Below are 26,209 nucleotides of genomic sequence, written 5' to 3'. Positions count from 1 at the left end.
CGTAGGGGTCGATCTCTTCTTTTTTGGCGATGGCCCTTGGCCGTAGGGGTCGACCTCTTCTTTTTTGGTGATGGCTCTTGGCCATACGGGGTCGACCTCCTCTTTTTGGCGATGGCTCTTGGCCGTAGGGGTCGACCTCCTCTTTTTTGGTGATGGCTCTTGACCGTACGTGGTCGACCTCCTCTTTTTGGCGATGACCCTTGGCCGTAGGGGTCGACCTTTTCTTTTCTGGCGATGGCTCTTGGCCGTATGAGGTCGACCTTCTCTTTTTGGCGATGGATTTTGGCCGTACGGGGTCGACCTCTTTTTTTCTAGCGATGGCTCTTGGCCGTACGGGGTCGACCTTTTCTTTTCTAGTGATGGCTCTTGGTCATATGGGGTCGACCTCCTCTTTTTGGCGATGGCTCTTGGTCGTACGAGGTCGACCTCTTCTTTTCTGGCGATGGCTCTTGGCCGTACATGGTCGACCTTTTCTTTTCTGGCGATGGCTCTTGGCCGTACGGGGTCAACCTTCTCTTTTTGGCGATGGCTCTTGGTCGTACGGGGTCCACCTCCTATTTTTGTGATGGCTCTTGGCCGTACGGGGTAGACCTCCTCTTTTTGGCGATGGCTCTTGGCCGTAGGGGTCGACCTCTTCTTTTTTTGGCAATGGCCCTTGGCCGTAGGGGTCGACCTCTTTTTTTTTGGCGAAGGCCCTTCGCCTTTAAGGGTGTTCCTTAGGGGAGTCCCATTTTTGCTTAGCTTCTGTGTTTCTTGGGTGAGTCCCAGTTTTGCTTAGCTTCTGCATTTCTTGGATGAGTGCCGTTTTGCTTAGCTTCTGCATTTCTTGGGTGAGTCCCAGTTTTCTTAATTTTGCTTGCATTGGAGAATACGACGCGTTTCTCGGGTGACTTTCCCTACTTTTATTCCACTTTGAGAAATAGTTAGTTAAAACAAAATAAAAGCATTCGTTACCTCAGTCTGATCACGTTCCCTTCTCTGATTATGCTTTCAGTGGCCGCTACCAATTTGGCAAGGCCGTCTGTTTCGATATTTTGTGCTTGGGGTATCTAGTCGGGTTGACACTCGTCAAACTCGAGTAGTAGCTTATGAATTCTTGCCTGATATTTTCGTAGCCTTTGTTCTTTTATTTGGAAAGTCTCTGTGACTTGGTTGACGATGGGTTATGAGTCATATAGGAGGATGATTCGTCGTGATCCATACTTGAGAGTTAGTTTCAGTCCTTGTAAATGTCAAAGCAAAAAGTGAAGTTGGCATGGCAAAGCACACGAAGGCCTGAAAGGACACCATTGTGCAGAACCACACCTCTCAACCGTGGTAATTTAGTTGCCAAATGTAATGTTGGGCCACTGTAAAGAAGGAATAAACTAAAATTTGCAAGGAAGACATCAATTGTTATGGACAGTAGCGGAGTGCACTTAATAGAAAAAAAAGTGAAACTTGGAAAACATTAATTAAATGATAGAAATGTGTGTTGTTGTTAAGCTTTGTTCCATTGACGTTTGCCAGGTTGTCCTTTCTCATTATCAAGAAATGTGATCTTTTAACTTATTGCTTTTCCTTGTACCCTTTACTGTAACATGAGGATAACAAAAAAGAGCAAAGATGAATACAACTTTCAACTCATGATAATGCTTATCGAATGAGGCCATATTGATGATCATTAATTAGCAGCAAAAGTCTTCAACTTCTATAATAACTTCCTACGGGGAGCATATATAAAATTATCCTACTACCTTTATTATTGTTTTTCTGTTTTCTGCAGCCTATTGAATGTAGTAGTCTTCTTTAAATAAAGAGGAAGAAGAAAAAGAAAATCAAATGATGACTCTTTAATTAGCTGCCTCTCATTTGCACAAGCACCAAATATAAAAACTATTTGGTGTATCAAATTCGTTTGGCTTCCCTGAAGATGCTCCATGGTTGGAATTGAATTTTAGATCTAAAGGAAACTAAAATTTTAACTAAAAAATCTCCATAGAAGGCGCCAAATTATTTGACTCAAAAGATATTAAGACCTTTTTGAACAAATCAATCAAGGATGAAGGGGTAAATCCTAGTTAAAGACAATTAACTCTAGATCTGAGATGAATAGTATGAATAGAAAAAATATAGCCGAGTATAAATATTGGCCGTGATTATGGCCAAATTTAATGGCATAAAGAAAGATGCATTAAGTAACATTAAATGACAATAAAATGTAAATAAAGGAAATGATTCACCAAATCTTGAGTGAGGTGGATCCTCTTTTATTTGATAAAGACAAATGATAACAGATACAAGAACCTTAAGATCCTTTTTAGATCTGATGAAGGTCTGGGATCACAGATCCTCTAATCTCTTTATGTCACGACCCAAAATTCACTAAGGGTCGTGATGACGTCGGACACCGCTGTTAGGCAAGCCAACCGATATACTTAATTAAATTCTCGTTTTAAATACTTCCGAAATCACTTCTTTTATAAGTTTAAACAATACATAGTAAATTCCTCTGAATAAATAATGAAACATTTGACAACTTTTAAAATTTCTGAATAAACCCATAGACATCCCAGAACCCGGTGTTACAAGTGCATGAGCAATTTCTAAGAAATAATGTAATACAACAACCGTCCGAAATGCAATATTGGACAGAAAATCAGTACAATAATTTGAAAGAGACTTGCTAGCTGCGGGCCGTCTCGGGAAATGCAGCTCACCTAAGTCTCCGTATCAACCATGCTGCTACGCTCACTAGGCCACTAGAGATGCATGTGCCTGTGCAACAAAAATGTACAAAAGTGTAGTATGAGTACGAAAACAATGTGTACCCAGTGAGTATCCCATATAATCTCGAAGAAGTAGAGACGAGAGGTCGACTTCGACACTTACTAGTGGTCCAATAATGTTATATCAATAATATATTAAATCGTGGATTTTTATAAACATGATTGTAATTCGATGGATTGAAGTAAGTAAACAATTCTTTCTTTAATAGAAAATTTCCAAATTCCTTTTCATCATTTATTCAAATATTCTTAAGCCGGGAATAGGCAATAACAACTTCAATAAGTTTCAAGACAAGCAATACAAGCATGCACAAATCATGCCGAGGACGTACGACCCGATCCAAAAGAAATGTAAAATGTGCACTGCCGAGGGTCGAACGGCGCGAACCATAGATGCATCTATTACCCCGCTCGTGAATCCTCTATGCGACGCGGTCAACATAAAATAAACAAACACCCTACTTGCGAAGCATACATGCGACGCAGGTACACATAGAAATACATGCTCAAACAGTCAATTAAGAATTTATCGGGGACCATTTATCCAAATAAAAGCCAATTCTCTTTTAATGATTTAAGAAAATGAATTTTAATCCTTTTATAAATTCATTTACCAATTCAATAGGATTTAAGCAATTCAACTGCCATCAAGGTTACAGATATTCCAAGTATAGCATGCTTTTGGGTTCTAGACTATCCGGACTTACACATATTAGTAGCTACGCACGGACTCTCGTCACCTCGTGCGTACATAGCCTCCACAAATAGGATTACATAACCAATTATTTCACCTATGGGGACAATTCCCTCTTATAAGGTTAGAAAAGAGACTCACCTCGCTCCGAAGATCCTTCATCGGCATCCCACGTTCTTCCGAAGACTCGAATCGATGAACAAAGCTCCAAAGCTAGCCAATAATAATACCAATCCATTAATATATACTCAATTACCCCTAACAATACAATTTATAACAATTCCTAACCCTCGATCGAAAAGTTGACAAATACGCCCTCGGACCCACGTGCCCGAATTCCAAAATGTTTCGAAGATAAACTTTACCCATAACCTCACAAACTCAAATATATAATTTACTCTCAATTTCATACCCAAAATCATGGTCAAATTCCAAGAATATCAATTTTCTAGATTTTCCCTTAAACCCCAAGTTTCTACCAATTTCCATGCTCAAATCCGTACATAATCAATGTATTTAACTCAAGATAAGTGGGGGATACCTTACCTTATCGTCGATGATGAAACTCCCCTCTTGGAACCCTCCAAGAATCGCCCAAGCCAAGAAAATATGAGAGAAAATGGCCAAGACCCCGATTTTTTAAAACACCCAAGGCCTCTAGCACTTTCCGCACCTACGGTCTCCTGACCGCTTCTGCGGTTCCGCAGATGCAAGACCAATTACCGCTTTTGCGGTCCGGGGCTCCCCAGCCCATTCTGCTTCTGCGCCCTCTATACCGCAGATGCGGTTCCGCATCTGCGGTCCCTGCTCTCTTTCGCCAATACCGCATCTGAGACCATAGGGCCGCTTCTGCGGCTCCGCACCTGTGGCCCTAGACTCGCAGGTTACACCAACAACCAACAACTTCAGCTCTTCTTCAAACTCTAAATTCGATCCGTTAACCATCCGGAATCCACCCTAGGCCCCCGGGACCCCAACCAATCATACCAACCAGTTCCAAAATACATTACGTACTTGCTCGAGGACTCAAATCATATCAAACAACGCTATAATCAAGAATCGACCTCCAATCCATGCTTTATGAACTTCAAAATTTCAAACTTCTACTTTCGATGTTTAAACCTATCAATTCACGCCCAATTTACTTCGAATTTTGCACACAAGTCATATTCGACATTACGGGTCTACTCCAACTTTCGAAATTGAATTCCGACCCCTATATCAAAAAGTCAACTCTCAGTCAAACTTCCCGAAAACCTTCAAATTTCTATCTTTAGCCAAATGACTTCAAAATAACCTACGAACCTCCGAATTCACTTTCGATCGCGCTCCCAACCCCAGAATTACCATACGAAGCTATTCCTAGACTCGGAATCCCAAACGGACATCGATAACACTAGAATGCACTTCAACCCAAACTTATGAAATTCTTTAAAAAATGCTAACTCCCACAATAGGTGCCGAAACATTCCTGGGTCTTCCAAAACCTAAACCGGACCCAAGTACGAAATCATCATACGAACCTGCTGGAACCTTCGAATCCCGATTTCGAGGTCGTTTATTTAAAAATCCCACCTTAGTCAATTTTTTCAACTTAAAGCTTCCGAAATGAGAATTCTCTTTCCAAATCAATTCCGAACTTCCCGGAATTCAATTCCGATGATGCGTACAAGTCATAATACCTGAAGTGAAGTTGTTCATGGCCTCAAACTACCGAAGAACGTGCTAAAGCTCAAAACGACCGGTCAGGTCATTACTCTTTAAAGAGGTATGTTTACATATTTTCTAGAGAGAGAGGGAGAGCCCCCCTTTTGGAAGTCCTCTCTTCCTATTTATAAGGGGTATCCATAGAAAATCCTAAAAAAGTACAATTAGAGGGAATATTCAGTAGAATATTCCCTTTGAGGATTCCAAAGCAAACTAGCTATTTCATCACTGTCCAACCTCGACCCTATTGATGACTGTCCGACATCGGCCTGTCCGACCTTGGCTATTGATGACTGTCTGACCTCGGCCTGTCCGACCACGACCTTATATCTTGCGTGCCGAATTTCTCTGATCAAATTTTGACCCATACACGTTGGTTAACGAATCTTCAAGATATTTTTCACCCAGTATGTTGTTTAATAATTAAAAACTTGAAAAATATTATTCGATACATATATTATTATATTTAGATAGTTAAATTGATCTTTCTACAATTGTTCATTTGAATTTACAACTAATAAAAAAAGATTATATTTTCCTAATCACAATTTCGTGATACTCTTCCCTTTAAAAAAGATGTAAAAATATTTGTCACAATTGTATTTCCATAAACTTTTGTCACTCAAAATATCTAAGAGTATGTCCAAATTCTTAACTTTAGTTTCAATAGCTAACCGGTATGGGTGAAATTTCCATAAGCTGAATAGAGTGAGAAACTCCAACTTCTCTCTAGAATGCATTCCCAGCCCCTTGAGAAATAAGATACTATTGTGAGCACGTGATTTTTGCCTTACGAAAACTACTCCAAAATAAATCAAAAATAAAATAAATTTCTTTTACTGTGTAATTTTTTGAATTTGCATGGTGTTAAATACTTGTGTTATGTTCGTAAGTGTTTACTTTGTCATAATAAAATGAAAAAATAAAATAAAATACATGTTGCATGCATATAGGATTTAATTATGCATTTAAAAGATAATTTAAATAAAATCACAAAAATATGCAATAGTTCTATTTTAAATATTCCACTGTGTGATTGATGTCTTGTCTATGTGTTAAATAATTGTTATAGAGTAATTAATATATTTTTGTGAAGTTAAAATTGTTTTATAATTAAAATTAGAAATTTAAATTAAAAAAAATTAAAAAAAATGTATATATATGCAAAATAATTAATTCCCCTCCCCAGCCCAATCCAACATCCCCCTGTCCGGTCCAATTCGAACCAGACTAAACGACGTCGCATGAGGTACTTCAAATCTGAGCCGTTGATTCATTGCAATCAAACGGTCTAGTTCAGCCCGTGCATAAATAAAACGACGACGTTTAGGGCAACTAGATCTGAACCGTTCATCCATTTTGATCCGACGGTCTTAAAATACTCACTCAAACCCGATCCATTTCAACCCCGGGTTGACCCTTTCCCCAACTTAAATCAAACGATGTCGTTTTGATAAGTGGATTGATCCTGGCCCTTCATCTTACTTGATCGGACGGATATTATCAATCCACCCCACCCCTATATAAGTCCCAAGCCCTACCCCGGCCCCTAACTGAATACCCCCCCTCCTCTCACTGTTCATCATCTTCCTCAGACCCTCTCCCTAACCCTAGCCGCCCTAAGATCCCACCGCCTGAAACCCGGCGGCATCAACGCCGCCGGTCACCAAAATAACACCCTAGAACCCCCTGAACCTCCTCTATCCAAATATGTTAGCCGTTTGGCTCGAATCTTCCTGAGGGTTCTCGAATCTTCATTTGAAGATTCGAGTTGAGTTTAGATCTAAATCTAACAGTCCCAAATCGACACCATAGTTTCCCCTAGCCACCCTGAGTATGGATCTATTGTTTGTTTGGCTCGAATCAGTTTCGAGCTTCTCGAATCTTCTTTTGAAGATTCGGACCAAACAAGAACAAACTCAGATTTATTTTAAGCTGACACCAAATGACCCCTAGGCTACCCTCACCCTTGTATCATGTTTGGTTCTCCTCGAATCTGACCAGAAATGGTTAAATCCCAAATCGAACTTTCAAGAACCCTAAAAATACCAAAACTTTTGGATTCCGTTCAGATTGAATAAAGATTAAGGTTTAATCGACCTTAGTCAAAGTATTTTCAGTGGAAACATTAGGAAATATACACAGAAATACATATACATTTGTGAAAAACAGAAAGAAAGAAAATGTGAAATAGGAATCTGAAACAGGAAGAGGAAAGAAACTGAAATCTGAAATGTTATCTTTCTAAAATCTGTCCGTTGTTTGCTTGTGAATATTGTTCAGTCCAAATCTGAAATTTTTCTCAAGTCTCTGTCTCTGTTCATTTGGGTTAACGGGTCTTGTTCAGACTTGCTGTGTTATTGGTATATTCTGCTGATTTTGTTACTGCTGCTACTGCTGAAATTTACTCCTTCTACCTTCATTTTCAGGTACATGTCTTTTAAATTTTAAGTTGGAAAGAGATTCAACATGACTCATCAATGAAGCTTGAATTGAAATTCTGTTTTTCCATTTGTCCAAGTTCATCAGTTTAAATTTCTTTTTTCGTTAATTAGTAGTGAATTCAATTTGATAGCTATGAGCTAATTGTCTTACTTTGAAAGTTCGTATAAAGCTTTGTAATAATGTTAGTCCTTCATCTCATTGGTTTAATCATATTTGAACTGTCAAGGCAAGAAACATGACATAAAGATTGACTATTTATTAGGCCTTATGGCGTTGTTAGAATAGAGTGAAAATATCAAAACCATATTGCTAGTTTATTCTTATACTTGATTTAGTTATGGATGGAATGATATAAGTTGTACGTTCTTATGTGGTATGATAACAGGTATTTATAGAACCATTAGTGTATAGTGAGTTGAGTTGTTATGGCTCATTACGATGTTAAAATGCTACGAAGGTTTCAAGACATACAAATAGGTGGCATGTAAAGCAATGTTGTTAATTAATTTGTACAATAATTCCCTTTATTATCAATTTGATGCCTATTTACCATCCTAAATAAATAATTAGGCCTATTAGATTAAAAGCAAGTATATGAGAATAAGATGAGATATACAAATTGCAACACTTTTTATCAACGACAATTAGAAATAGGACTTGCACTAAATAGAAATAAAAAAAATATTCTTCCCTTTATAAATCATTTTTAGTTTCATATACAATTCATTATTGGGCATGTAGATATATATGTTGTATTTGTGAAGAATAGTATTAATCATGTTCTTATTCTTTATTTTGAATTTGAATAGTCTTGGATGAACATGTTATATGCGGAAATTATAATCAACGGGCAACATTCAATAAATTGTGAATTCTTTTTCAAGAATTAAAGGGTATCTTAAATGAAGATTTCTCATAATATAATAAACAATTTGTGGAAAAATCCCTAATATCATTACAAATATTTTGCGCAATTAGGGATACGTTCGCGTACCCTGATTATATTTTTTTTTTAAAAAAAAATTCGGATTATGCGTACGCGCAATTTCGAGCGAATATTTAATAAAAGGATTTTTCCAAAGGCGTTAAATCAATTTCATAAAAACCCGAGATGTATGGTTCATTATTTAAGAAAAACAAATATTCTTGATTCGACACAATTTCGAAAAATGATTGTTTAATAAATATATTACCAAAAGTTATCGTGTACACATACGCGTGACACAATTCCGCATTTTTAAATTTATAACACGAATATACGTACGCGTAATTCGATTCAAAGAAGGGTCCTCAATCACAGTAAGTATAAGCGGTAGAAAAATCACGTAACAAAAAGTATTTAATAAAATCAAGATAATTAAGCCAATAATAAAAACAGTTAAGCGACCGTGCTAGAACCACGGAATTCGGAAATGCCTAACACCTTCTTCCGGATTAACAGAATTCCTTACTCAGGATTTCTGGTTCGCAGAATAATAAACAAAGTCATATTCTCCTCGATTCAGGGATTAAAATTGGTGACTTGGGACGCCTTAAAATTCCCAGGTGGCGACTCTGAAACAAATAAACAAATCCCGTTTCGACTGTCCTTTAGGAGAAAACTCCCCACGCGCCCCCGCGGGCGCGGTAAAAAGGAGGTGCGACAGCTCTGGCGACTCTGCTGGGGATCAAACCAGTGTTATTGTAACCCAGAACCATTGGTTCAGGGTTTAAAGAATTCGAGTTTAAAATATCTGTGTTAATTGGCTTTATTTACTATATGATTTTCAACTGTTTATATGCTAATATGCTAAATGTTTTTTTTTACCGCTTTAATATTATTTGAATTGTGAATATATACAACTGCTACGAAACCCCCTTCATTCTGAGTCTTCTGAGTTTATGGTGTACACGTGCGCGTGACCCACCTTTCTGTTAGAGTCATACCAAATAAGACAGAGTTGGGACAAGTAACTAGGCCGGGCAGACTTTCGTGCTCCCGGTACGTTGCCCCCGCTTCAGCTCAAACTGTCCGTTTGGGTAAGCCAGGTTTAGAACAATCAACCTAAGGTTTTACACTTAGAATAACTCAGCCATGTACCAGATCCCTAGTAGGAACGAATATTTGCATCATATGCATTTGGCCTTGGAGACTCAACACAGGGGTTGGGTCTGTCTAAGACAGGTGATCCCAAAATAAAAAGACCATCATGATGCATCCTACTTGGTACTTGTGCATTCATTTGCCTCGAACATGCTTGTTGACCAGCTTAAATGAAATCATGGTGAGAAGAAAGGAATAAAATGGGTTGTTTTAAAAATTTCGAAAAAAAAAATAGTTTTAAATTTGGAAATAAAGGTATTTAATAAACAATTTTTTTTTTCTTTTTTCGAAAATGATTTTTTTTAGTATAAATTTTCAAAATAAATTTTGACTTTATCAAATTTAAATTTCAGATACAAAATGAGCACCACACAAAGCCCCTCATCCACAAGTACGGAAGAATTTCTATGTCAGCTTCAAATGTGGTGGTACGATTTAGGCGAAGACGGTCAAAAATGGGTCGTCAAGCATTTGGGAAATCTCATGGACATTATGAAAGTTAAACCCCGTGATGATCTGATTGCGGCGTTAGTAACTTTCTGGGATCCTGTTCACAATGTTTTTCGTTTCTCTGATTTCGAGCTTACTCCTACATTAGAGGAGATAGCTGGCTATGTTTGTTTTGACGGAAGTTTAAGAAATCAAAGCTTGATATTCACAAAGGCTCCTTCGGTACATCGATTCTTCGGTCTTCTGAACATCAACAGTCAAATCAGGAAAAGCAATGTCATCAATGGATGTTGTTCCTTCAACTTTTTGTATTCAAGGTTCGGAAAGTCAGATGGGTTCGAAATTCATGAGAAAGGCCTTACTAATAAGCAAAACAAAGACACTTGGCAGATGCACCGTCGATTTGCTTTCATGGTGGCTTTTCTAGGAGTCATGGTCTTCCCAAATAAAGAGCGAACAATTGATATTCGCACCGCAAAAATTGTGCAAATCCTCACCACCAAAGAAAATCACACCTTTGTCCCCATCATTCTATCAGACATTTATCGGGCTTTGACTTTATGCAAATCAGGAGCAAAAGTCTTCGAAGGATGCAAAATTTTGTTGCAAATGTGGGTGATTGAATATCTCCAACAACAGCCTAAGATCATACAGTATGGGTCAAACAATGATAATTGCATCGAAAGCTATGAGGAAAGAACAAAAAATTATCAGGCTCCAGAAGGGATAGAAGCATGGGTATCTCATCTAAAGGCTTTAACGGCAAATCAAATTGAATGGACTCTGGGATGGCTCCCGATGAGAGAAGTAATACACATGTCAGCCTCAAATAGTTATCTACTACTATTGGGATTGAGAAGCATTCAGCCGTATGCACCACTGAGAGTCCTAAGGCAATTAGGGAGATATCAAATAGTTCCTGATGATGAAGATTTGAGTGTGCAAGTAATCGAATTACACCCAGAATCCATTATTCCCGAGGCTCTACTTCAGCAGATGTGGAATGGGTGCCGATACTTGAAAAGTGATACTCAAGTCCCAGACGCTACAAAGGGTGAGATAAATCCTGGATATGCAAGGTGGTTCGAAAAACGGTCTCGCGTGGATGATGTACCAGAACCTGAGCTAAAAAGGCCAACAAAAAGACCCCATGTTCAAAACTTCAATGATAAAGTCCAAGAGCGGTTGATCTGGGGAGAAAAAGAAAAAGGGTACAAAGCAACTATCTATGCCCTAAAAGAAAATCTGAGAAGACTCAGTTTGGAAAAAGATTTACAAGCACAAAAAGCCGAAGGCGAGAAGAAGAGTCTAGCTTGTGAGAATGAAAATCTTCATGCTCGATTCCAAAAAATGAAAAGAGTTTCTGAAACGCCAAAAAGGAGCTGGAAGGATCAAAAAACCATCGCCAATCTCTTTGAAAGAATGCAAGATTATGATTCCATTCTTGCGGAAAACGAAAGGGAATTGAGCAAGGCAAAAGAAAGGATCCAACAATTAAACGAAGAAGCCAGATCTAACAAGGAACGCCAGGATAGGCAATCCGAAAAAGACAAGGCACAATTCAAGAAGGAAAAGGACTATTGGATGCGATCAGAAGACCAGCTTCGTGCACAACTAGAAGAGGCAAGAAGATGCAACAGAGAACATCAACAAGCAGACCTCGACAGGGAAAGATCGCAAGCAAGATTAGAGCAGGCCAGACTCCGAGCTCTGTTAGAATCAGCTCTAGATCGTGAAAACCGTGTCAGAGATATAGCCACCACTCGTCAGCAGCAATTGCAAGACCAAGACCAACGTCTCCAAGGTTTCAGGGCACAAATCCACGACCTGGCAGTCTTCACATCTCAAAGTTATGTAAACTGCCAAGGAATGGATTATGAAAGATTTACTGAGCATGCGCCCACTTTTGCTCGTCATCTAGTAATAGAGTTGGAAAGGATGTATCGTACGCTGGGAGGCCATCTAGGTCAAGCCCCACATTGAGCAGATAATCCAATATTTGACAACAAAAGTGGAAAGTGGGGCACGTTGTGAGATGTTAAGAATTGTATCTTTTGTTTTGACTTAAGTGTGTGTGTTTCAAGCCATTTTCTTAAAGTTTTCAAATGTAATTCCATCTTTGTGTAATGAATAAAAGTGATTGCCTTTAGTCCGAACTACGCAAAGTCTGATTCATGTAAGGCATGATACGTAGGCAATCTCTAAGATTCGACCACCACGATAAAAGATATATAGTAAATAAAAGTGAATGACAATTTTCAATTTCAAGAAAGCTGGGACGACACAAGCAGCCGAGCAAATGCATAATAGAAAGGGATTATTTGTCTAGGAGCATTGCATCTCAACGTGTGATTATATATGTGTTAAACTCTCAAAACTAACAAGTTTGTTCATTTTCAGAATTCAAGCAGTTAGTTTCTCTAAAGAGTATACTGGCATATTATCACTATCACACAAGATCAAAAGGACCAATACCCGAAAGTATGTCTATCCCAGATGTTGACACATGTATGGAGCTAGAGGAGATGGATGTCGGGAAAATGAAAGAAGAGATGTTTAAGCTCAAGCAGCAAATGGCTGAGATGTACCAAGCTTGGTCCACAGGACAGTTACCCCCATCTTACCCAAATAACCCTGCTCCATCAATGACTCAAACTCAGGATAATATCACCACTGAATTATCCCCAAACTTCCCCATTTACCAGCACTACCGAGGCACCACCTCTCAGACACCACAGTCTCCACCTCCGAAACCCGTTCCATATTTTCCTCCACCTATGACTCCTATTTTCGTAGCACCTCCCCCTGCTACATTCCACAAATCTCCTAGTGATCCTACATTCCAGGCCCAGGACAACCAATATTACCCCCCGGAGCCCACCCTCAAAGCCTCCGAAATTCATTCAACCACTCCTCGTTTTGATCTCCCAACCGAAATTGACAAGCCAGCCAAAAATGCTGAGCAAGAAGAGATGTTCAGGAAGGTCAAGAGTCTAGAACAATCGTTCAGAGACATGCGAGGATTAGGTGGGCAAGTCAGTGTAGCCTACAAAGATTTGTGCTTGTTCCCAAACGTACAATTACCAGTTGGCTTCAAGATGCCCAAATTTGACTTATACAACGGGCACGGTGACCCAGTAGCCCACTTAAGGGGTTTCTGTAGCAAGATGCGAGGAGCTGGGGGAAAAGATGAATTATTAATGGCTTACTTCAGTCAAAGTCTAAGCGGATCAGCTTTGGAGTGGTATACACGCCAGGACCATGGAAGATGGTACACCTGGGATGACCTGGCACAGGCATTCGCATACCATTTCCAATACAACCTGGAAATCATCCCAGATCGATTATCTTTGACAAAATTCGAGAAGAAACACAATGAAAGTTTCAGAGAGTATGGCTTTCGGTGGAGAGAACAGGCAGCAAGAGTGGATCCTCCTATGAAGGAGAGCGAAATGGTAGACTACTTCCTCCAAGCCTTGGAACCAACTTACTATGCCCACTTGGTTTCAACGGTTGGGAAATCATTCAACGAAGTAGTGAAGATGGGAGGTATGGTGGAAGAAGGCCTCAAGACAAATAAAATCATGAGCTATTCAGCAATTAAGGCAACTACTCAAGCTATTCAAGGCGGGGTAGGAGGAATCGGAATAAAGAAGAGGGAGGAAGCAACAGTAGTTGATTCAGGAATTTGGTCGGGACCCAGAGGTTCACCGCTTTACTATAATCAGCAACGACCTCGCCAATCAGCTTACCACCATGATTCATCCCAACACTACTATCACCCTTCAGAGCCTCATTTTTCCATTAACCATGCTCAAGCATACAATCAGCCACCTGTTCACACCAATTGGCGTGCTCCTGTCACACCAAATACTTACCCACGAGCCTATCCCGGACCAGGTTTCAGGCCTAGGCCAGCATTCAGGGGAGAAAGGGAACAGAAAAAGAAAACTTACACTCCATTGGGAGAGTCTTACACTAGTCTGTTCCACAGGCTGAGACAGCTAGACATGCTGAGACCAATACAATCCAAACTACCCAATCCTCCTCCAAAGAATCTGGATTACACCATTAGCTGTGAATATTGCTCCGGTGCACCAGGCCATGATACGGAGAAATGCTGGCATTTGAAAAATGCAATACAAGAGCTGATTGATACTAATAAAATCGAGGTTCAAACCCCCGAAGCCCCAAATATCAATAGAAATCCAATGCCAGCCCATCAAGAGGCTAATATGATAGAAATCATACAAGCTGATGGGGAGACAAAGAAGCCGTCACAAACTGTCATGATGATTAAGTCTCATGAAACCAAGCAAGATAAGCAGTTAATGGAGGAGAGGCCGGTGTCTAAGCAGAACAAAAATGGTGATGAACCGTCTATGATAGTCGATGAGGGATCATCGAGCAAAGTTACCGCAAAACAAGAAAGGCCGAAAGTAATAGTACCAGGGGTTGCTAACAAACCCATTGTATTCGTGGAAGGAGCCCGTACAGATCGGGTTATTATTGCACCTGTAATCCAGCTGCCGGTCATCAACAACAAAGCCATCCCATGGAACTACGAACGAGTGACTGTGATGTACAAGGGGAAAGAAATCAAGGAAGAAGTGTGTGAGGTGCAAGGCTTGACTCGTTCGGGAAGATGTTTTACTCCCGAAGAGCTGAGAAAAACTAAAAACAATCCAATGCCAACAAAGAGAGCTGTGACGGAAGAAGAGGCGGAGGAGTTTTTAAGAAAAATGAAACTCCATGATTATTCTGTTGTGGATCAATTAAAGAAGACCCCCGCTCAAATTTCATTGTTGTCATTACTGATCCATTCAGAGGAACACCGTCTGGCATTGATGAAAATCCTGAATGAAGCTCATGTTCCTGAAAAGATCTCTGTAAATCATTTGGGAAAAATAGCCAACAGAATCTTTGAGACAAACAGAATTACGTTTGCTGATGATGAATTACCTGTGGAAGGTATCGAGCACAACAGAGCTCTTTACCTCACCGTGAAATGTGAAAACTCTGTAGTAACCCGGGTATTGGTTGACAATGGGTCCAGTGCAAACATATGCCCTCTCTCCACTTTAAACAAATTAAAAATTAAAGAGGAGAGGATCCAGAAGAATAGTATCTGCGTACGAGGATTTGACGGTGGAAGCAGAGATTCATTTGGCGACATAGTGTTGGAACTAACTATAGGGCCAGTTGAATTCACAATGGAATTCCAAGTGTTGGACATGACTGTTTCTTACAACTTGTTGTTGGTCGACCATGGATCCATGCTGCTAAAGCAGTCCCGTCAACACTACATCAGGCTGTCAAGTTTGAATGGGATCATCAAGAAATAGTCGTGCATGGAGAAGAAAGTTTAAATGCTCACAACAGTACCATTGTACCGGTCGAGGGAACAGAAATTGACCAAGGACCATGGGTATACCAAGTGTCCGACACGGTGTCAATAGAGAAAATTCCAGAAGGGAAATACCTTCCGAATCCAAAGATATTCTCTGCATCAATCATGGTAGCTTATGAAATGCTAAAGAATGGCTTTATACTCGGCAAAGGTCTGGGCTTATCTTTGCAAGGAATTGTACAACCAATATCTCACCCCGAGAACTGGGGAACATTCGGTTTAGGGTTCATACCCACCGCCAATGACGTGATAACGGCCAGGAAGTTGAAACACCAAGCATGGGTTCTTCCAAAACCAGTACCACATCTGTCAAAGTCTTTTGTCAAGACCGGTGCTAAAAATCGCCCGATAACAACAATTCCTAAATCCCGGGTCAATCCTGAGGAGGAATTAATCGAAAGGTTCGAGAAATTGTTTAGTGATGTGAATATGTTGGAAGGCGGAGAAGGGTGTAGCAACGCAGAAGTTCAATTCGTTGGGCCAGAAACAAAGCTCAATAATGGAAAGCCACTCCTCTCCCTATTCGAAAGGAGTCTTGGTAGTTTATTTTGATTTTCTTTCAGTTTGTTTGGGTTACTTCAGGGTTGTAATCCCAAAGCTTATCTTACAGTTTGTTTGAAGTGTGCAAACCTTGTTATCTTTCATCATCCAATAAAAAGCAGTTTCCTTTTTATTATCATTCCTGATAGTTTTCTTTTCTTTTTCTTCTTTCCTGTACAGTTCCTTTTACGCTGGCTCTAGTGATATGGCATGCATGAGGAATCCTCAGCCCAGTCTTAAAAATCAATCTGGTTCCGAAATATTAATTCAAGAAATATATTGTGATTATGAATCAGAATATGATGAAGATGAGGTTTTTGAAGAGATTAGTAAAGAGTTAATTCACTTTGAGGAAAAAATCAAACCTAACTTGAGTGATACCGAGGACGTCAATATAGGGGACACGAGTAATGTCCGGGAAACTAAAATAAGTGTCCATCTCGAACCAAAGATCCGAGAGGAGTTAATTAAAGCACTCATAGAATTCAAAGATGTTTTTGCATGGTCGTATGACGATATGCCGGGCTTGAGCACTGATCTAGTGGTCCACAAATTGCCCACCGATCCAACGGTGCCTCCTGTCAAGCAGAGGCTGAGAAAATTCAAGCCTGATATGAGTGTGAGAATTAAGGAAGAAATCACCAAACAATTGGAAGCAAAGGTCATTCGAGTCACTCGATATCCTGTTTGGTTAGCTAATGTCGTTCCTGTGCCAAAGAAAGATGGCAAAATTAGAGTATGCGTCGACTATCGCAATCTCAACAAAGCAAGTCCAAAGGATAATTTCGCATTACCCAATATCCATATTTTGATCCATAATTGTGCCAAGCATGATATAGGGTCTTTCGTGGATTGTTATGCCGGGTATCATCAAATTCTAATGGATGAAGAAGATGCAGAAAAGACGGCATTCATCACACCATGGGGAACTTATTGCTACCGGGTAATGCCATTCGGTCTAAAGAACGCCGGAGCAACCTATATGAGAGCAATGACCACAGTGTTTCATGATATGATACACAAGGAAATTGAGGTATACGTGGATGATGTGATCATAAAATCAAAGCATCAGGCCAACAACGTTGGGGATTTGAGGAAGTTCTTCTTAAGACTTCGCAGGTACAACCTCAAGCTTAACCCTGCCAAATGCGCATTTGGAGTTCCATCTGGAAAGTTGCTGGGATTCATAGTCAGTCGACGAGGCCTCGAGCTAGATCCGTCAAAGATTAAAGCCATCCAAGAACTGCCACCTCCAAGAAACAAAACTGAAGTAATGAGTTTGTTGGGGAGGTTAAATTACATCAGCAGGTTTATTGCTCAGCTCACAACAACCTGTGAGCCAATTTTCAAATTGTTAAAAAAGGATGCTGCGGTCAAATGGACCGATGAGTGTCAAGAAGCGTTCGATAAGATAAAAGGATACTTGTCAAACCCACCCGTGTTGGTCCCGCCAGAGCCAGGAAGGCCTTTAATTCTTTACTTGACGGTTTTGGAAAATTCATTTGGTTGTGTATTGGGGCAACATGACCTCACTGGCAGAAAAGAATAGGCCATCTACTACCTTAGCAAGAAGTTCACAGCTTATGAGGTTAAGTATACTCATCTGGAAAAGACATGTTGCGCCCTAACATGGGTAGCTCAAAAATTGAAACACTATTTGTCATCCTACACTACTTACCTCATTTCTCGGTTGGATCCATTGAAATACATTTTTCAAAAGCCCATGCCAACGGGAAGACTGGCAAAGTGGCAGATATTACTCACAGAATTCGACATCATCTATGTGACTCGAACTGCAATGAAGGCTCAAGCACTAGCCGATCATTTAGCCGAAAACCCGGTCGATGAGGAATATGAGCCACTGAAAACTTATTTTCCTGATGAAGAAACAATGCATATCGACGAGGTGAAGCAAATTGAAAAGCCTAGCTGGAAACTTTTCTTTGATGGAGCCGCCAACATGAAAGGAGTCGGAATAGGAGCTGTAATCATTTCTGAAACAGGGCATCACTATCCTGTTACGGCTCAATTGCGATTTTATTGCACCAATAATATGGCTGAATATGAAGCTTGCATTTTGGGGTTAAGGCTAGCCGCAGACATGGGTATCCGAGAAATCTTAGTTATGGGAGATTCGGATCTTTTGGTACATCAAATTCAAGGAGAATGGGAAACCCGCGACTTGAAGCTCATACCATACCGATAATGTCTACATGATCTTTGTCAGCGGTTTTAATCAGTGGAATTCCTACATATTCCAAGAATCCATAATGAGGTTGCTGATGCATTGGCTACCCTGGCATCAATGTTGCACCATCCGGACAAAGTTTATGTAGATCCAATACATATTCAAGTCCACGATCAGCACGCTTATTACAATATGGTTGAAGAAGAATTTGATGGTGAACCATGGTTCCATGACATCAAGGAGTATATCAGGATGAGTATATATCCCGCACAAGCCACAGGAGATCAAAAGAGGGCCATTAGGCGATTGGCAAATGGATTCTTCTTAAGCGGAGGAGTTTTGTATAAAAGAACACCAAATCTTGGATTATTAGGATGTATAGATGCCAGACAAGCTAAAACTGTCATGTCTGAAGTACATTCAGGAGTTTGCGGACCCCACATGAGTGGATATGTGTTGGCAAAGAAAATCCTCCGAGCCGGTTACTATTGGCTTACCATGGAGCGAGATTGTATCAGTTTTGTGCGCAAGTGTCATCAATGCCAAATACACGGAGATTTGATTCATTCTCCACCATCCGAGTTGCACACAATGTCGGCACCATGGCCTTTCGTTGCCTGGGGCATGGATGTGATTGGACCAATTGAGCCGGCAGCATCCAATGGGCACAGGTTCATTCTGGTAGCTATTGATTATTTTACCAAATGGGTTGAGGCCAAGACATTCAAATCAGTGACCAAGAAAGCTGTGGTCGATTTTGTCCACTCAAATATCATATGTCGATTCGGAATCCCGAAGGTGATCATCACAGATAACGGTGCTAATCTTAACAGCAATTTAATGAAGGAAGTATGTCAACAGTTTAAGATTACACATCGTAATTCTACCCCATATCGGCCCAAGGCGAATGGAGCAGTAGAAGCAGCCAACAAAAACATAAAGAAGATACTTCGGAAAATGATAGAAGGATCAAAACAATGGCATGAAAAATTACCATTTGCATTATTGGGATACCGCACTACTGTTCGCACTTCAGTAGGAGCAACTCCTTATTTGTTGGTATACGGCACTGAAGCAGTAATTCCCGCAGAAGTTGAGATTCCTTCCCTTCGGATCATCGCCGAAGCAAAGATTGATGATGATGAATGGGTCAAGACCCGTATGGAACAGTTAAACTTGATTGATGAAAAACGATTGGCCGTAGTATGTCATGGTCAATTATATCAAAGAAGAATAGAAAGAGCATACAACAAAAAGGTGCGTCCCCGGAAGTTTGAAGTAGGTCAGCGTGTGCTGAAACGTATTCTTTCACATCAGGTCGAGGCAAAAGGCAAATTTGCCCCGAATTGGCAAGGACCATTCATTGTGACCAGAGTATTATCGAATGGTGCACTATGTTTAACAGATATTGAAGGCAAATGCATAGATATGCCGATCAATTCTGACGCGGTAAAGAGATATTATGCATAACTTTTTAAATGTTTGTATTTAGCACTATTTCGAAGATTGAAATGACAAGGCAATTTATTCTTCTATCCAAACACTATACCATTTGCTTTCCCTTTGAGCCATACTTGTTTCTTTCCTACCCTCTCTTGGAATCAATAAAAAAAAACATCACTATTATTTAGTGAACTACGTTTGACCTGATTCCTCAAAGAAGGATACGTAGGCGCCTCACGGCTCGGTCATAGGGTGCACAACATACACAATGTGCATGAAAAGAACATTAAAAGACCCCAATCAAAAAACTGGGGCAGAGAAACTGTATTGCAAATAAGAGAAAGATTCCAAGAGTTGTAATTTTTAACCCATACCAAAAACTGTTTAGCTTTTAATACCTTTTCCATTTCTAACCCCATACCAAAAGACCTTTCGATCAATCTTAGTTGAATGCTGAGACAAGCAAATGAAGATGGTTCATAATACTCTGGTACAAACAAGAAAAGAAAGTAAAAATAAGAGAGTCTTATAGGTGAAAACCCACACGGGCACCATAAGGCGACGGAAGTTGAGAGAAAAGTAAAATGAGAGAGTCTTATTGGTGAAAACCTTCGTAGGCACCATAAGGCGAAAAGGAAGTGAAGAAGTGAAAAATGAGGAAAATTTATCGATGAAAACTCCTTGAGACAATTGAAAGGAGATTGATTAAAAGACTGGGTTGATTAATCCGAAATGCATACCCTGATCATTGGTGCCAGTAATTCCAATCAGATAAGTCCTTTATTCCTTTTCCAACAGTCATCCAAAAATTGGATTTTTCTTTTCATTCTATAATTGTCGAAATCAGCGTATTTTGCTACTAATAATCTTACTTTCTAAAAGCTTTGAGATAAGTTTTATTCCAAACAAATAAGAAGGAATGTCAAGGTATACTACCAAGATTCAAGGATGCAAAATACAGCCACGAAAGGTAGGAGATAAAATATGGGTGTAAGAAAGGTAAAATCAAAAGTGGATCAGCAAAGTCAGAAGGGACATATGATTACAGTTAAAAGGTTTTGAAGGAAAACATACAGAGGGGAATCCTATAGTCAAGGATCAATTACAAGAACAAAACAGTCTTTTCAACCATTCCAAGGCAACAAAGAGAAACGAAGAGAAGCATCACCATCGGCAAGAATACCACAGCCAACCACCCTGCTTTAAACTAACGAAGTTTTCTTTGATTTAAAACAGGGGCAAGTATAATATTTGTGTCAGGAAATACCTGGTAGAGAATAGAAGAAGTCAGGCGTCCACCTGGAGAATGAGGATGAGGATTGAAGAAGTCAGGCGTCCACCTGGAGAATGAGGATGAGAATTAAAGAAGTCAGGCGTCCACCTGGAGAATGAGGATGAGAAAAGAAGAAGTCAGGCGTCCACCTGGAAAATGAGGATGAGAATTGAAGAAGTCAGGCGTCCACCTGGAGAATGAGGATGAAGAATTAAAGAAGTCAGGCGTCCACCTGGAGAATGAGGATGAGAAAAGAAGAAGTCAGGCGTCTACCTGGAGAATGAGGATGAAGAATTAAAGAAGTTAGGCGTCCACCTGGAGAATGAGGATGAGAATTGAAGAAGTCAGGCGTCCACCTGGAGAATGAGGATGAGAAAAGAAGAAGTCAGGCGTCCACCTGGAAAATGAGGATGAGAATTGAAGAAGTCAGGCGTCCACCTGGAGAATGAGGATGAGAAAAGAAGAAGTCAGGCGTCCACCTGGAAAATGAGGATGAGAATTGAAGAAGTCAGGCGTCCACCTGGAGAATGAGGATGAAGAATTAAAGAAGTCAGGCGTCCACCTGGAGAATGAGGATGAGAATTAAAGAAGTCAGGCGTCCACCTGGAGAATGAGGATGAGAATTGAAGAAATCAGGCGTCCACCTGGAGAATGAGGATGAAGAATTAAAGAAGTCAGGCGTCCACTTGGAGAATGAGGATGAGAATTAAAGAAGTCAGGCGTCCACCTGGAGAATGAGGATGAAGAATTGAAGAAGTCAGGCGTCCACCTAGAGAATTAGGATGAAAATTGAAGAAGTCAGGCGTCCACCTGGAGAATGAGGATGAGAATTGAAAAAAGTCAGGCGTCCACCTGGAGAATGAGGATGAGAATTAAAGAAGTCAGGCGTCCACCTGGACAATGAGGATGAATAATTGAAGAAGTCAGGCGTCCACCTGGAGAATGAGGATGAGAATTAAAGAAGTCAGGCGTCCACCTGGAGAATGAGGATGAAGAATTAAAGAAGTCAGGCGTCCACCTGGAGAATGAGGATGAGAATTTAAAAAGAAGTCAGGCGTCCACCTGGAGAATGAGGATGAGAATTAAAGAAGTCAGGCGTCCACCTGGAGAATGAGGATGAAGAATTAAAGAAGTCAGGCGTCCACCTGGAGAATGAGGATGGAGAATTAAAGAAGTCAGGCGTCCACCTGGAGAATGAGGATGAGAATTAAAGAAGTCAGGCGTCCACCTAGAGAATGAGGATGAGAATTTAAAAAGAAGTCAGGCGTCCACCTGGAGAATGAGGATGAGAAAAAAAAGAAGTCAGGCGTCCACCTGGAGAACGAGGATGAAGAATTAAAGAAGTCAGGCGTCCACCTGGAGAATGAGGATGAGAATTAAAGGAGTCAGGCGTCCACCTGGAGAATGAGGATGAAGAAAGAAAAGAAGCAGTCAAGGCGCCCACCTGAAGAACGAGGGAATGAAATTGAAGTATTGAAATCAAAAGCCCGCTCATATGAAAAAGGAGCACACTTAGAATCAATAAAGCAGAGGAGTCCAACAGAATCCCCAGCAAGAAACAACAAGAATTCCAAAAGGAATACGGAATAAGCAAAATGCCCTAGAGTCACCAAGATATCAAGACAACAAGAAACGCAAGGGCATGATCTAGATAAGATTTTTATAATTCATGTACCATAGTCTAGTTTAGCTTTTTGTATTTCCTTTAAAGTAAGGTGTAATAAGGAGGTCAGCAAGCAGTAAAAACAGCACGAAGCAGCAGTAACATCACAGTCCCACGGTAGTCCCAGCTACCAAAAACTTCCCGAACTACATTGACCTGATTCCTTTATAGCCAAGGATATGTAGGAAACCTTTGAAGCAGAGCTTCGGTCAAATCTTTCTAAAAATGCTTCCCACGGAGTATTCGAACGGGCAAAAAATCGCTCGTATCCGCTCACTTTATCTTTGCACGAAAATTCTTCGAATTTCCGCACAAAGAGGGGCAGCTGTGAGCACGTGATTTTTGCCTTACGAAAACTACTCCAAAATAAATCAAAAATAAAATAAATTTCTTTTACTGTGTAATTTTTTGAATTTGCGTGGTGTTAAATACTTGTGTTATGTCCGTAAGTGTTTACTTTGTCATAATAAAATGAAAAAATAAAATAAAATACATGTTGCATGCATATAGGATTTAATTATGCATTTAAAAGATAATTTAAAAAAAATCACAAAAAATATGCAATAGTTCTATTTTAAATATTCCACTGTGTGATTGATGTCTTGTCTATGTGTTAAATAATTGTTATAGAGTAATTAATATATTTTTGTGAAGTTAAAATTTTTTTATAATTAAAATTAGAAATTTAAATTAAAAACAAATAAAAAAAATGTATATATATGCAAAATCGGACCTGGATTAAAATCCAGGCCCAAATGAATTAATTCCCCCCCACAGCCCAATCCAACATCCCCCTGTCCGGTCCAATTCGAACAAGACTAAATGACGTCGCATGAGGTACTTCAAATCTGAGCCGTTGATTCATTGCAATCAAACGGTCCAGTTCAGCCCGTGCATAAATAAAACGACGACGTTTAGGGCAACTAGATCTGAACCGTTCATCCATTTTGATCCCACGGTCTTAAAATACTCACTCAAACCCGATCCATTTCAACCCCGGGTTGACCCTTTCCCCAACTTAAATCAAACGATGTCGTTTTGATAAGTGGATTGATCCTGGCCCTTCATCTTACTTGATCGGACGGATAGTATCAATCCACCCCACCCCTATATAAGTCCCAAGCCCTACCCCGGCCCCTAACTGAACACCCCCCTCCTCTCACTGTTCATCATCTTCCTCAGACCCTCCCCCTAACCCTAGCCGCCCTAAGATCCCACCGCCTGAAACCCGGCGGCATCAACGCCGCCGGTCACCAAAATAACACCCTAGAACCCCCTGAACCTCCTCTATCCAAATATGTTAGCCGTTTGGCTCGAATCTTCCTGAGGGTTCTCGAATCTTCATTTGAAGATTCGAGTTGAGTTTAGATCTAAACCTAACAGTCCCAAATCGACACCATAGTTTCCCCTAGCCACCCTGAGTATGGATCTATTGTTTGTTTGGCTCGAATCAGTTCCGCGCTTCTCGAATCTTCTTTTGAAGATTCGGACCAAACAAGAACAAACTCAGATTTATTTTAAGATGACACCAAATGACCCCTAGGCTACCCTCACCCTTGTATCATGTTTGGTTCTCCTCGAGTCTGACCAGAAATGGTTAAATCCCAAATCGAACTTTCAAGAACCCTAAAATACCAAAACTTTTGGATTCCGTTCAGATTGAATAAAGATTGAGGTTTCATCGACAAAATACTTCGACTAAAGTCTGTTTGATTTCAAACAAAATCCGAAGCCGAGTTGAATCCAAGTCGGAATAAAATTGAAGGATTCAAAGGTATTTTTTCTGTTTCTTATGAGTATTCTACATGTATTCTTGTTTGTTTAATAACCTGTTAATTTTTCATGTTTTTATTTTGATTAATTCTGTCATCCTTGTCTCCTACCCGTCTACTTAATCCAAACATGAATTATTTCTGTTGGTTGTGATTGTTTACAATGTGTGTAATCGACTCGATTAAGTTCATCGATTAGTTATATTACGAATTTTCATTTCTGAAAATGCTGACTGAAATAGTCTATTTCTATTGTTTTAGACTGATTATGGACAAATATTGTAAATAGTCAACTGATTAATACTCGTCAATTAAATCATGTTTGTTTGCAAATCAGTGAAGCAAAATGAATGCTGTGTATATGTTGATTTCTGAAATCAGTGAGTTTCAGGGCATTGTCAGTATATTGACAATGCTCCTGTGTTTGTTTGATTTTGGTTCAAATTTGAAGTTCAGTTTGAATTATCATGCTGAACTCAGTGTAATATTGTTGTAATGACAAGTTTGAATTCAAGTTTACAAAAGATGGTCAAATACAATTGTGTTAGGAGGTTAATAGGATTGGTTATAGCTGTAAATCAGAAGGATAATTAAGTTTATACAGATTATAGAATCTGTTTTGCAATAGGTTCTGATTTTTCAGTAATAACATCAGGATTTCAGGGGGGTACTATTGGGATTGAAATAATGTGATAGTGTGCTGATAATGGAGTGTTAATGGCTATTAGTTAATGATATTAATGGGGAACAAGGGATAATGGGCTACTGAAAAACAGGATAAAAAGCACTCAATAGGATTTAAAGTATTCAAAAGTAGTCTTAATGGAACTTTTCTGATTTGTTTTTTAAAAAAGAAAGGGTCCAGGAAGCACTTAAAAAAGGGGGGACAGACCTGTATAAGAGGTAAAGAATTGGGACTGATTTAGGGGGAGTTTTTTCAGAAAACTTGAAAAGAGTTTAAGAGTTTTTTTGGAGAGATTTCAGAACAGAATTTAGACAGACTTTAAGAGTTTTCAGAGAGAGAGAAATCAGTTTTCAGACAGAAATTTTAAAGTTCAGTTTTCAGAGAGATTAGAACAAGGAAAACTGAGATTTTGGGTAGATTTTAAGAGGAGGAACAATCTGATTTAGAAAAGGCAGTTTTGTTTTTCTTCAGGTTATTTGTTTAAGAGAGGCTGATTTCCAAAACATTAGGAAATATACACAGAAATACATATACATTTGTGAAAAACAGAAAGAAAGAAAATGTGAAATAGGAATCTGAAACAGGAAGAGGAAAGAAACTGAAATCTGAAATGTTATCTTTCTAAAATCTGTCCGTTGTTTGCTTGTGAATACTGTGCAGTCCAAATCTGAAATTTTTCTCAAGTCTCTGTCACTGTTCATCTGGGTTAACAGGTCTTGTTTAGTCTTGCTGTGTTATTGGTATATTCTGCTGATTTTGTTACTGCTGTTACTGCTGAAATTTACTCCTTCTACCTTCATTTTCAGGTACATGTCTTTTAAATTTTAAGTTGGAAAGAGATTCAACATGACTCATCAATGAAGCTTGAATTGAAATTCTGTTTTTCCATTTGTCCAAGTTCATCAGTTTAAATTTTATTTTTCGTTTCATGTTAGTTAATTAGTAGTGAATTCAATTTGATAGCTATGAGCTAATTGTCTTACTTTGAAAGTTCGTATAAAGCTTTGTAATAATGTTAGTCCTTCATCTCATTGGTTTAATCATATTTGAACTGTCAAGGCAAGAAACATGACCTAAAGATTGACTAT

This window comes from Nicotiana tabacum, chromosome 16 (genome assembly GCF_000715075.1).
Source record: "Nicotiana tabacum cultivar K326 chromosome 16, ASM71507v2, whole genome shotgun sequence".
Classification (NCBI taxonomy): domain Eukaryota; kingdom Viridiplantae; phylum Streptophyta; class Magnoliopsida; order Solanales; family Solanaceae; genus Nicotiana; species Nicotiana tabacum.
Note: the sequence above shows the minus strand (reverse complement) of the source record.